Source organism: Crinia signifera, chromosome 1 (genome assembly GCF_055691185.1).
Source record: "Crinia signifera chromosome 1, ASM5569118v1, whole genome shotgun sequence".
NCBI lineage: Eukaryota > Metazoa > Chordata > Amphibia > Anura > Myobatrachidae > Crinia > Crinia signifera.
This window is the reverse complement of record NC_139217.1, coordinates 305,348,060-305,361,257: the sequence shown is the minus strand read 5'-3', so window position 1 is coordinate 305,361,257 and position 13,198 is coordinate 305,348,060. Positions and strand designations below refer to the sequence as shown.

The 13,198-nt window shown below is 44.3% G+C and overlaps 1 long non-coding RNA gene across 1 annotated transcript in view; it reads left to right on the top strand.

Annotated features, from left to right (window-relative positions):
- The window catches only part of LOC146028996 (uncharacterized), a 45,294-nt gene extending 33,744 nt beyond the window's left edge, over nucleotides 1–11,550 (top strand). The window contains exon 3 of the long non-coding RNA XR_014455295.1: nucleotides 11,401–11,550. This is a non-coding gene — a long non-coding RNA (uncharacterized LOC146028996). The remainder of the gene's footprint in view (nucleotides 1–11,400) is intronic.
- Nucleotides 11,551–13,198: the final 1,648 nt, after the last annotated feature.

Genomic DNA, 13,198 nt, shown 5'->3' with positions numbered 1-13,198 from the left:
CGTGCATGCCCAGGGGGGCTGCGATGCCGCCCCCCCGTCGGCGATCGCTGTGATTGGCTGTTCAGTGTGAACAGCCATTCACAGCGTTTTCCTGTGTCACCGGCGAATAACGTTCGCCGGTGACACGGGATCGGAGGTGATTGGTGCTGTAAAGTACAGCACCAATCACCGCGGGGTGTAAGGGTGACACTGGTGTCACCCCACCTCACCCCGCCCGCCCCCAAAGGCCGTGATTGGTCCGTCGGTCCGACGGACCAATCACAGCCATGGAGGGGGGTTTAAACTAACGGTGACTGCACTGCAGACGCCATTCCGGTCTGGAATAGCGTGCAGTGCGGTCACCGTGCCCACCTGCCGCCATATACTGACCAGAACCTTGCTCCATACTTACCTGATCACTGCTTCATCACTGCTTGATCACTGCTTGATCTGTGCTTGTAGTGTGCTGGATGCTTCCTGGATCCTGTTGCTACTTGTGCCTTCCTGTGCTGTGAAATTGTGCTGCTGCAGTGTAATAGCTAGATAGAGAGATAGATAGAGAGAGATAGAGAGAGATAGAGAGAGATAGAGAGAGATACTGTGCTGTGAAATTGTGCTGCTGCAGTGTAATAGCTAGATAGAGAGATAGATAGAGAGAGATAGAGAGAGATAGAGAGAGATAGAGAGAGATACTGTGCTGTGAAATTGTGCTGCTGCAGTGTAATAGCTAGATAGAGAGATAGATAGAGATAGATAGAGAGAGATAGAGAGAGATAGAGAGAGAGATAGTGTCAGAGAGTGCTATATTTTGTGCTGCTGCAGTGTGATATAGTTATAGATAGAGATAGAGAGATAGAGAGAGATAGAGAGAGAGAGATAGATAGAGAGGCCTAGTGACAGAGTGCTATATTTTGTGCTGCTGCAGTGTGATAGTTATAGAGAGATAGAGAGAGATAGAGAGAGAGAGATAGAGAGAGATAGTGACAGATTGTGCTATATATTTTTTATATAACTGACTGCTGCCCCCTCCTTTTGTGCTGATCAGTATAAATTAACTGATCAGCAACTTTTTGGGGGCGCAGGTTTTTTTTTATATATAGATATACCTGTCAGTGCTGCTGCTGCAGTGTCATAGAGTGATAGATAGTGAGAGATAGAGAGATAGAGAGAGATAGTGACAGAGAGTGATAGAGAGTGCTAAATTTTGTGTCTGCTGCCCCCGCCTTTTGTGCTGATCACTATATCTGAGGTGATCAGCAACTTTTTTGGGGGTACAGAGGTTTTTTTTTTTTATATATACCTGTCAGTTGCACCAAAGGTTGTGCACCTGCTGCCCCTCACTGGTAATCAGTGTCGCATCACTGATCACCTTTTTTTTTTTTGTGGGTGCTGTGTGGTCTTTTTTTAATTTTTTTTTTACACACACTGTGATTTTGTGGGTGTCCTGTGGCCACTGTGCGCTGATCAGTGACGTACATCACTGATCAGCTTTTTCGGCACAGGGTTGATCTATTTTTTTTTTTTTGATCAAATTCCTGTTGCCTTTGAGCGCTGTTCAGTGACAGACGTTACTGACCAACATCTGTGCTCAATTTTTGGCGCAGGACCTTTTTTTTTTTTAACCCCTTCAATTTTTTTTTTTTAACCCCTTCAATTTTTTTTTTTTTTAACCCCTTCAATTTTCTTTTTTGGTATAAAGTATTTTTTTTTTCTGCACTACATACACATTACACACTACATTCCCCCCAGGTTGAAATAAAGTTTGTACCCCCCCCTACACTATACACGTGTTGAAACATTTCACTACCAGTAACACAAAAATAAAAATGGCATCCCAAATGTCCTCCCAAATGTCCTCCCAAATGTCCTCCCAGTCATCCAGGAGAATGTATTCAGTGGAGGAGGCATATGCCATGCTTGCTTCTGACTCTGACACAGCCAGTGATGCAAGCGGGGAATTTGAAGGATTCGTCTTAAGCTCCTCTTCCTCCTCTGGTGATGAGGGACCCCCTCAAAGACGCCCCCGTAGAGCAGCTGAGACCCCCCCCCAACAATTGATCTCGTATGGACCCCACCACCAGACAATTTTGAGCCCCAGGTTCCTGAGTTTTTGGCCATGCCAGGAATCCAATTTGATTCCACAGGTCTCAGAGAAATTGACTTTTTCAAATTATTTTTCTCTGATGATTTTATAAATTTAATGGTGGACCAAACTAATTTATATGCCCAGCAGTTTATTGCTCAAAACCCCACATCATCATTTGCTAGGTGGACCCCTGTAGATGCAGTAGAGATGATGACGTTTTGGGGTCTGGTGTTTCATATGGGCATAGTAAAAAAGCCAGAAATTAGGCAATATTGGAGTACAGATGTTCTGTACAGTACTCCATTTTACCGTATGGCCATGACCCGGACTCGATTTGAGACAATTCTTAAATTTATACATTACACCGATAATGCACAGTGCCCGCCCAGAGATGATCCCACCTTTGACCGGCTATTCAAAGTCAGGCCGGTCATTGATCATTTCAGTGCCAAATTTGAAGAGGTGTACATCCCTGAAAAATTTATTTGTATCGACGAGTCCCTTATACATTTTAAAGGAAGGGTTAAATTCCGCCAGTACCTTCCCAGTAAGAGGGCAAGGTATGGCATAAAAATGTATAAACTGTGTGAAAGCACCTCAGGGTACACCCACAGGTTTAGGGTTTATGAAGGGAAGGATTCAAGAATTGAACCGCCAGAATGCCCCCCCTCCCTCGTAGGTGTTAGTGGGAAAATTGTCTGGGATTTAGTGCACCCCTTCCTGGATAAAGGTTATCACCTCTATGTGGATAACTTTTACACTAGCATCCCCCTGTTTAAGGCCCTTGGTTCAAGAGGTACAGCAGCTTGCGGTACTGTGCGCAAGAACCAAAGAGGCCTCCCAAAAACGCACATTGCCCAAGTAATGAGAAGGGGTGAAAGCAGGGGAATATGCAACGAAAATATGTTGTTGGTCAAATATAAGGACAAGAGGGATGTCCTTATACTGACAACAATTCACGGAGACAGTACCACCTCCGTCCCTGTACGAGGTACCAGTACCCACACCTCAAAACCTAATTGTATCCTGGATTACAATAGGTACATGGGCGGAGTGGATCTTTCAGATCAGGTACTGAAGCCGTACAGTGCCCTGCGGAAAACAAAAATCTGGTACAAGAAGGTGGCCGTGTATATCATCCAGATGGCACTGTATAACGCTTACGTGCTATTCCGTTCTACCGGCCAGAGGGGGACATTTATGCACTTTCAAGAGGAAGTCATAAAGGGCCTAATATTTGGGAACCAGCAGGCAGAGGGCCCCAGTACTTCTAGTACTGGCCCCCGTATTGTACCAGGGCAGCATTTTCCTGATGAAATCCCCTCCACTGGAAAAAAGGGCAGGACACAAAAAAGGTGCAAAGTTTGCTATAAAAAGGGAATAAGAAAGCAAACTATTTTCCAGTGTGACACTTGCCCCGACAAACCCGGCCTATGTATAAAGGAGTGTTTTAAAATATACCACACATCTATGGAATATTAGGTTCATAATTTCACCGTGCTTCGGGGGTCTTGCTAATGCCACATAGCACCCACCATTCATTCCACCAGAATCTGAGCCGCAAAATCCAAAAATCACTCCTTCCCTTCTGAGTCCTGCCATGCACCCAACTGGTATTTTTTGGTCACATGTGAGGCATTGCCGTACTCGGGAGAAATTGGGGCACAGATTTTGGGGTGCTTTTTCTCCTTCATTCCTTGTGAAAATAAAAAATTTTGAGCCAGAACTGCATTTTTGTGTAAAAAAATGTAATTTTTCATTTTCACTGCCCACTTGTATCAAAATTGGTGAAACCCCTGGGGGTTTGAAATGTACACTATACCCCTAGATGAATTCCCTGAGGGGTGTAGTTTGCAAAATGGGGTCACTTGTGGGGGGGTTCCACTGTATTGGTGCTTTGGGGGTCTTGCTAATGCGACATAGCACCCACCATCATTCCACCAGAATTTGTGCTGCAAACTCCAAATATCACTCCTTCCCTTCTGAGTCCTGCCACTTTTTGGTCACACATGAGGCATTGCCGTACTCGGGAGAAATTGGGGCACAGATTTTGGGGTGCTTTGTCTCCTTCATTCCTTCTGAAAATGAAAAATTTTGAGCCAGAACTGCATTTTTGTGTAAAAAAATGTAATTTTTCATGTTCACTGCCCACTTGTATCAAAATTGGTGAAACCCCTGGGGGTTTGAAATGTACACTATACCCCTAGATGAATTCCCTGAGGGGTGTAGTTTGCAAAATGGGGTCACTTGTGGGGGGGTTCCACTGTCTTGGTGCTTGGGGGGTCTTGCTAATGCGACATAGCACCCACCAAAATTCCACCAGAATCTGAGCTGCAAAATCCAAAAATCACTCCTTCCCTTCTGAGTCCTGCCATGCACCCAACTGGTATTTTTTGGTCACATGTGAGGCATTGCCGTACTCGGGAGAAATTGGGGCACAGATTTTGGGGTGCTTTTTCTCCTTCATACCTTCTGAAAATGAAAAATTTTGAGCCAGAACTGCATTTTTGTGTAAAAAAATGTAATTTTTCATGTTCACTGCCCACTTGTATCAAAATTGGTGAAACCCCTGGGGGTTTGAAATGTACACTATACCCCTAGATGAATTCCCTGAGGGGTGTAGTTTGCAAAATGGGGTCACTTGTGGGGGGGTTCCACTGTCTTGGTGCTTGGGGGGTCTTGCTAATGCGACATAGCACCCACCAAAATTCCACCAGAATCTGAGCTGCAAAATCCAAAAATCACTCCTTCCCTTCTGAGTCCTGCCATGCACCCAACTGGTATTTTTTGGTCACATGTGAGGCATTGCCGTACTCGGGAGAAATTGGGGCACAGATTTTGGGGTGCTTTTTCTCCTTCATACCTTCTGAAAATGAAAAATTTTGAGCCAGAACTGCATTTTTGTGTAAAAAAATGTAATTTTTCATGTTCACTGCCCACTTGTATCAAAATTGGTGAAACCCCTGGGGGTTTGAAATGTACACTATACCCCTAGATGAATTCCCTGAGGGGTGTACTTCGCAAAATGGGGTGACTTGTGGGGGGGTTCCACTGTATTGGTGCTTTGGGGGTCTTGCTAATGCGACATAGCACCCACCAAAATTCCACCAGAATCTGAGCTGCAAAATCCAAAAATCACTCCTTCCCTTCTGAGTCCTGCCATGCACCCAACTGGTATTTTTTGGTCACATGTGAGGCATTGCCGTACTCGGGAGAAATTGGGGCACAGATTTTGGGGTGCTTTTTCTCCTTCATACCTTCTGAAAATGAAAAATTTTGAGCCAGAACTGCATTTTTGTGTAAAAAAATGTCATTTTTCATTTTCACTGCCCACTTGTATCAAAATTGGTGAAACCCCTGGGGGTTTGAAATGTACACTATACCCCTAGATGAATTCCCTGCGGGGTGTAGTTTGCAAAATGGGGTCACTTGTGGGGGGGTTCCACTGTATTGGTGCTTTGGGGGTCTTGCTAATGCGACATAGCACCCACCAAAATTCCACCAGAATCTGAGCTGCAAAATCCAAAAATCACTCCTTCCCTTCTGAGTCCTGCCATGCACCCAACTGGTATTTTTTGGTCACATGTGAGGCATTGCCGTACTCGGGAGAAATTGGGGCACAGATTTTGGGGTGCTTTTTCTCCTTCATACCTTCTGAAAATGAAAAATTTTGAGCCAGAACTGCATTTTTGTGTAAAAAAATGTAATTTTTCATTTTCACTGCCCACTTGTATCAAAATTGGTGAAACCCCTGGGGGTTTGAAATGTACACTATACCCCTAGATGAATTCCCTGAGGGGTGTACTTTGCAAAATGGGGTGACTTGTGGGGGGGTTCCACTGTATTGGTGCAACATAGCACCCACCATTCATTCCACCAAAATCTGTGCTGCAAAATCCAAAAATCACTCCTTCCCTTCTGAGTCCTGCCATGCACCCAACTGGTATTTTTTGTTTACATGTGAGGCATTGCCGTACTCGGGAGAAATTGGGGCACAGATTTTGGGGTGCTTTTTCTCCTTCATACCTTCTAAAAATGAAAAATTTTGAGCCAGAACTGCATTTTTGTGTAAAAAAATGTAATTTTTCATTTTCACTGCCCACTTGTATCAAAATTGGTGAAACCCCTGGGGGTTTGAAATGTACACTATACCCCTAGATGAATTCCCTGAGGGGTGTAGTTTGCAAAATGGGGTCACTTGTGGGGGGGTTCCACTGTATTGGTGCTTTGGGGGTCTTGCTAATGCGACATAGCACCCACCATCATTCCACCAGAATTTGTGCTGCAAACTCCAAATATCACTCCTTACCTTCTGAGTCCTGCCACTTTTTGGTCACACATGAGGCATTGCCGTACTCGGGAGAAATTGGGGCACAGATTTTGGGGTGCTTTGTCTCCTTCATTCCTTCTGAAAATGAAAAATTTTGAGCCAGAACTGCATTTTTGTGTAAAAAAATGTAATTTTTCATTTTCACTGCCCACTTGTATCAAAATTGGTGAAACCCCTGGGGGTTTGAAATGTACACTATACCCCTAGATGAATTCCCTGAGGGGTGTACTTCGCAAAATGGGGTGACTTGTGGGGGGGTTCCACTGTATTGGTGCAACATAGCACCCACCATTCATTCCACCAAAATCTGTGCTGCAAAATCCAAAAATCACTCCTTCCCTTCTGAGTCCTGCCATGCACCCAACTGGTATTTTTTGTTCACATGTGAGGCATTGCCGTACTCTGGAGAAATTGGGGCACAGATTTTGGGGTGCTTTTTCTCCTTCATACCTTCTGAAAATGAAAAATTTTGAGCCAGAACTGCATTTTTTTGTAAAAAAATGTAATTTTTCATGTTCACTGCCCACTTGTATCAAAATTGGTGAAACCCCTGGGGGTTTGAAATGTACACTATACCCCTAGATGAATTCCCTGAGGGGTGTAGTTTGCAAAATGGGGTCACTTGTGGGGGGGTTCCACTGTCTTGGTGCTTGGGGGGTCTTGCTAATGCGACATAGCACCCACCAAAATTCCACCAGAATCTGAGCTGCAAAATCCAAAAATCACTCCTTCCCTTCTGAGTCCTGCCATGCACCCAACTGGTATTTTTTGGTCACATGTGAGGCATTGCCGTACTCGGGAGAAATTGGGGCACAGATTTTGGGGTGCTTTTTCTCCTTCATACCTTCTGAAAATGAAAAATTTTGAGCCAGAACTGCATTTTTGTGTAAAAAAATGTAATTTTTCATGTTCACTGCCCACTTGTATCAAAATTGGTGAAACCCCTGGGGGTTTGAAATGTACACTATACCCCTAGATGAATTCCCTGAGGGGTGTAGTTTGCAAAATGGGGTCACTTGTGGGGGGGGTTCCACTGTCTTGGTGCTTGGGGGGTCTTGCTAATGCGACATAGCACCCACCAAAATTCCACCAGAATCTGAGCTGCAAAATCCAAAAATCACTCCTTCCCTTCTGAGTCCTGCCATGCACCCAACTGGTATTTTTTGGTCACATGTGAGGCATTGCCGTACTCGGGAGAAATTGGGGCACAGATTTTGGGGTGCTTTTTCTCCTTCATACCTTCTGAAAATGAAAAATTTTGAGCCATAACTGCATTTTTGTGTAAAAAAATGTAATTTTTCATGTTCACTGCCCACTTGTATCAAAATTGGTGAAACCCCTGGGGGTTTGAAATGTACACTATACCCCTAGATGAATTCCCTGAGGGGTGTAGTTTGCAAAATGGGGTCACTTGTGGGGGGGTTCCACTGTATTGGTGCTTTGGGGGTCTTGCTAATGCGACATAGCACCCACCAAAATTCCACCAGAATCTGAGCTGCAAAATCCAAAAATCACTCCTTCCCTTCTGAGTCCTGCCATGCACCCAACTGGTATTTTTTGGTCACATGTGAGGCATTGCCGTACTCGGGAGAAATTGGGGCACAGATTTTGGGGTGCTTTTTCTCCTTCATACCTTCTGAAAATGAAAAATTTTGAGCCAGAACTGCATTTTTGTGTAAAAAAATGTCATTTTTCATTTTCACTGCCCACTTGTATCAAAATTGGTGAAACCCCTGGGGGTTTGAAATGTACACTATACCCCTAGATGAATTCCCTGCGGGGTGTAGTTTGCAAAATGGGGTCACTTGTGGGGGGGTTCCACTGTATTGGTGCTTTGGGGGTCTTGCTAATGCGACATAGCACCCACCAAAATTCCACCAGAATCTGAGCTGCAAAATCCAAAAATCACTCCTTCCCTTCTGAGTCCTGCCATGCACCCAACTGGTATTTTTTGGTCACATGTGAGGCATTGCCGTACTCGGGAGAAATTGGGGCACAGATTTTGGGGTGCTTTTTCTCCTTCATACCTTCTGAAAATGAAAAATTTTGAGCCAGAACTGCATTTTTGTGTAAAAAAATGTAATTTTTCATTTTCACTGCCCACTTGTTTCAAAATTGGTGAAACCCCCTTGGGTTTGAAATGTACACTATACCCCTAGATGAATTCCCTGAGGGGTGTACTTTGCAAAATGGGGTGACTTGTGGGGGGGTTCCACTGTATTGGTGCAACATAGCACCCACCATTCATTCCACCAAAATCTGTGCTGCAAAATCCAAAAATCACTCCTTCCCTTCTGAGTCCTGCCATGCACCCAACTGGTATTTTTTGTTCACATGTGAGGCATTGCCGTACTCGGGAGAAATTGGGGCACAGATTTTGGGGTGCTTTTTCTCCTTCATACCTTCTGAAAATGAAAAATTTTGAGCCAGAACTGCATTTTTGTGTAAAAAAATGTAATTTTTCATTTTCACTGCCCACTTGTATCAAAATTGGTGAAACCCCTGGGGGTTTGAAATGTACACTATACCCCTAGATGAATTCCCTGAGGGGTGTAGTTTGCAAAATGGGGTCACTTGTGGGGGGGTTCCACTGTATTGGTGCTTGGGGGGTCTTGCTAATGCGACATAGCACCCACCAAAATTCCACCAGAATCTGAGCTGCAAAATCCAAAAATCACTCCTTCCCTTCTGAGTCCTGCCATGCACCCAACTGGTATTTTTTGGTCACATGTGAGGCATTGCGGTACTCGGGAGAAATTGGGGCACAGATTTTGGGGTGCTTTGTCTCCTTCATTCCTTGTGAAAATGAAAAATTTTGAGCCAGAACTGCATTTTTGTGTAAAAAATGTAATTTTTCATTTTCACTGCCCAGTTGTACCACAATTGGTGAAACCCCTGGGGGTTTGAAATGTACACTATACCCCTAGATGAATTCCCTGAGGGGTGTAGTTTGCAAAATGGGGTAACTTGTGGGGGGGTTCCTAAATTTTAGCATCTTATGGTGCCTAGAAACCTACATGGTGCCTAAAAAATAATCTCATAAAAAGGAGGCTCCAAAATCAAGTAGGTGCTCCTTCTATTATGAAGCCTGTGGTTTGGTCAACGTGCACACTAGGGCCACATATAGGATATTTTTGAAAACAAAAGAATTGGGGGAATCAATTTTTAGTCACATTTCTCTAGTAAAATGTACTGTGTTCCTTAGAAAAATGTATTAAAATTGCAAATCTGCAAAAAAAATGAAATTTTGAAATTTCACCTACACTTTGTTTTAATTCCTGTGAAACACCTAAAGGGTTAACAAACTTCAAAAATGCTGTTTTGAATACTGTGAGGGGTGCAGTTTTTGAAATGGCATCATTTATGGGGGTGTCTCACATACAAGTCCCTCAAAGTCATATCAGAACTGAACTGGTCCCTAAAAAAATCAGTGTTTGAAATTTTCTTGAAAATTTGAGAATTTGCTATTCATATTGTAAGCCTCCTAGTGTCCAAAAAAATTAAAAGGAAGTTGAAATAATGATGGAAACATAAAGTAGACATATGGTCTATGTTAGTTATTAACTATTTTGAGTGGTATGATTATTTGTCTCACAAGCAGTAAATTTAACATTTTGCAAATCGCTAAATTTTCCATTTTTTCACGACATTTTGGTATTTTTCACAAAAAAACACAGACTGTATCGACCCAAATTTACCACTAATTTGAAGTACAATGTGTCACGAAAAAACAATCTCAAAATCACTGGGATAAGTAAAAGCAAAAAAAAGTTATCCCCACTTAAGTGAGACATGTCAGATTTGAAAAAAATGGCTCTGTCAGGAACGCAAAAACTAGCTCTGTCAGGAAGGGGTTAAGGTGGTTTTTTTTTTTTTTCTTCTCTTATTCTGTACATATATTTTTATCATTATCAGCAATCTAGGTAAGGACTGGCTGTATGCTAAAGACATATCACCTCATGTTAATATGAAATCATGTATACAGCAGACAGCAAAATGTATACTTATTTGGATCATTCTGCCTTCTTATTTCCTGGAATTGTATGAGGTAAAAGCAGTGTCGGACTGGGGTGCGGATGGCCCGCAGTAATAGGTATAATTGTTAGCATTACTGCCTCACAGCACTGAGGTCATGGGTTCAATTCCCACCATGGCTCTAACTGTGTGGAGTTTGTATATTCTCCCTTTGCTTGTATGGGTTTCCTCCGGGCACTCCAGTTTCCTCCCACAATCCAAAAATATACTGGTAGGCTAATTGGCTCCAAAAAAAATTAACCCTAGAATGTCTGTGTGTGCGTTTACATGTGGTAGGGAATATAGATTGTAAGCTCCACTGGGGCAGGGACTGATGTGAATGTTCAAATATACTCTGTTAAGTGCTGCAGAATATGTATGCGCTATATAAGAAACTGTGAATAATAAATGCTCGGCAATAAGGTTTGTGGAGATAGTCACATTGGTGTGAGACCAATTGGTGCAGCAGTGAGCCCTTCAGCCTGACCCCCAGACATTTGAGGAGTAGTCAGTGATGTTTGAGCAGCATCTGGCCCTGGGAAAGCTGAATAAAGCCAGGATAAAGTCAGGATACGTGCCAATACCTAAGCCCAGAATTCAGGTCCCAGTGATTAAACCAAATGTTCTGCCTCCCTTGGTGTGCTTTGAGTGCAGCGAGCCTGGTCATGTACAGTGGGACTGGCCAAAATACAGAGAGCCAATGGATTGCATTGCAGGAATAACGGTTCATCCATTGGTCAGCATGGCACCTGTGGGGGTATCCCAAGTCCTCCATGTTCCGGGTGCTGGTACAATTGGAAGGCCGGGTGATCTGAGCACTGGTGGATACCAGCAGTGAGCTCACCATTGTTGCTGCCAATGTGGTTCCTCCAGGAGCCCATGTGTCTACTTATCCCTGACTGTTCAATGCTGGCCATTAAAGGTGGTAGTGGCAGTGACCTCCAGACCACCTCTTCTGTTGATCCTGATCCCTGACTTTCCATTGCTGCAGGAGCTGGTTACCTGGCATAACACCAACAAACAGTCAACCAATGAAGCAACTCAGGAGCCAGAGGCCAGAAACTACCAATGTTTGGCATCAGGAGAGTTGTTGCCTGTCCTGAACCACCCCAAGAGACTGAGTCTGAGACCCAGTGGAACCCAGTTGGTGAGAAGATACCACTGTAGGACTTTGGGAGAGATCAACAGGAGGACAGCAATTTAGTACACACCTTTTAGACTGTAAATGTAGTTAATGGTAGGGTAATTGATGCATTACTATGTATTTATTAGGGCTCTAATAGTCCATAATAATCTTAGAATCTAAGGAAATATGATGCAAACAAGGAGCACTGGTGCTATTAGTGTAAATAATAATTAATTTCACTAAAACACATAAGTTTTAGTATCCACACACTGGAGCATAAGATACACACAAATTAACAAATTCACTCTGGTGCTGTAAAATAGACAATACACAGGGCCGGTGTAAGGCTTCTCAGCACCCTGGGCAAACCTTCAACCTTCTCCCCAATCATGTGGTCCTCCCAGCCCCCCCCCCCCCTTTTGTACCCTCCCCTTTGCTGCTCACAACAGAGTACAAGTAGGAGGGGGCAGCAGTGTAGGGAAGTGTGTCTCAAGGGAAAGTATAGAGGTGAGGTCTTAGAAGTCCTACAGCTGCCACCTGCATTAAGTACAACAAGGATCCTCATAGACATCCTTGATTTTTTGATTTTCACACTTGGTGGCGCCCCCCAAATCCTGGCGCCCTAGGCAGCTGCCTAAAGCTGCCTAATGGTAGAGCCAGCCCTGACAGTACAGAATCTGCTTCCTAGAAACAATACTGTCCTCTCCAGGTAGAGAGGACAAATAGGTCGACCATTGCTGGTCGACAGGCAGAAAGTCGGCACATGAAATAGGTCGACATATATTAGATCGAAATGGTCAAAACATCTACACAAGTAAAATTACGACATAGAAATGGTCGACATGAAAAAATGCTAACATGAGTTGGTGTGTATGTCAACATAGGTTGATATGGACAACCTATGTCGCATGGCTGTCTAAGCCCGTCATGCTTTGGGCACTGTGCCTTGCTACGCTCATCACAGTGGCCCTTATTCTGATCGGTGAGGCCGGATCCGAATATGCGGCCAGGACCGTGCGTGCGAAACCCCGCCTTCCATACGGTTCGCCAACTCCGTCCGTACGCGGTAAGAAGCTGGGCGAACGGACCGCACGTGTATTTTTCACGGAATACGCCTCCTCCATCTCAGGGAACCTCCCCCATCATTCGATGGTCGCAGGACCGAGTGGTCCACCAGCTCCCGCAACCTCAGACCACACGGACATTTTTCCGTGCAAAAGCAGGGATCTGGGCGGGCAGCTGACATCCGGCGATGTCATATGTCCGCCCCCTACACGTGCGTCACGGCCGCATTACCATACGTACGCCCAGCGTTTGCATGGGAACGCCCATGAAACGCGGGGCGTATGCATATGGTAATGAGCCCAAATAGCCCTTCACGCCCCTCTCCACCCCCTGTTCGGTGTGTTCACATTTCATGCGGGATTTGGCCGTACGCCCCGCTCGCACATGCGCAGAGACGCCTCTGCACATGCGCAGACACAAAACATCAGCGGCACGAACGCACGCGGATATTACCGCACCGATCAGAATAAGGGCCAGTGTTATATTCTTGCTCTATGCCCACTGGGATGGTAAAGTATAAACAAGTAAATTTAAAATAAAAACTTACAAAATCCCTATGTCAACCTGACCATGTCAATATAGATGTAACACTCTGCCT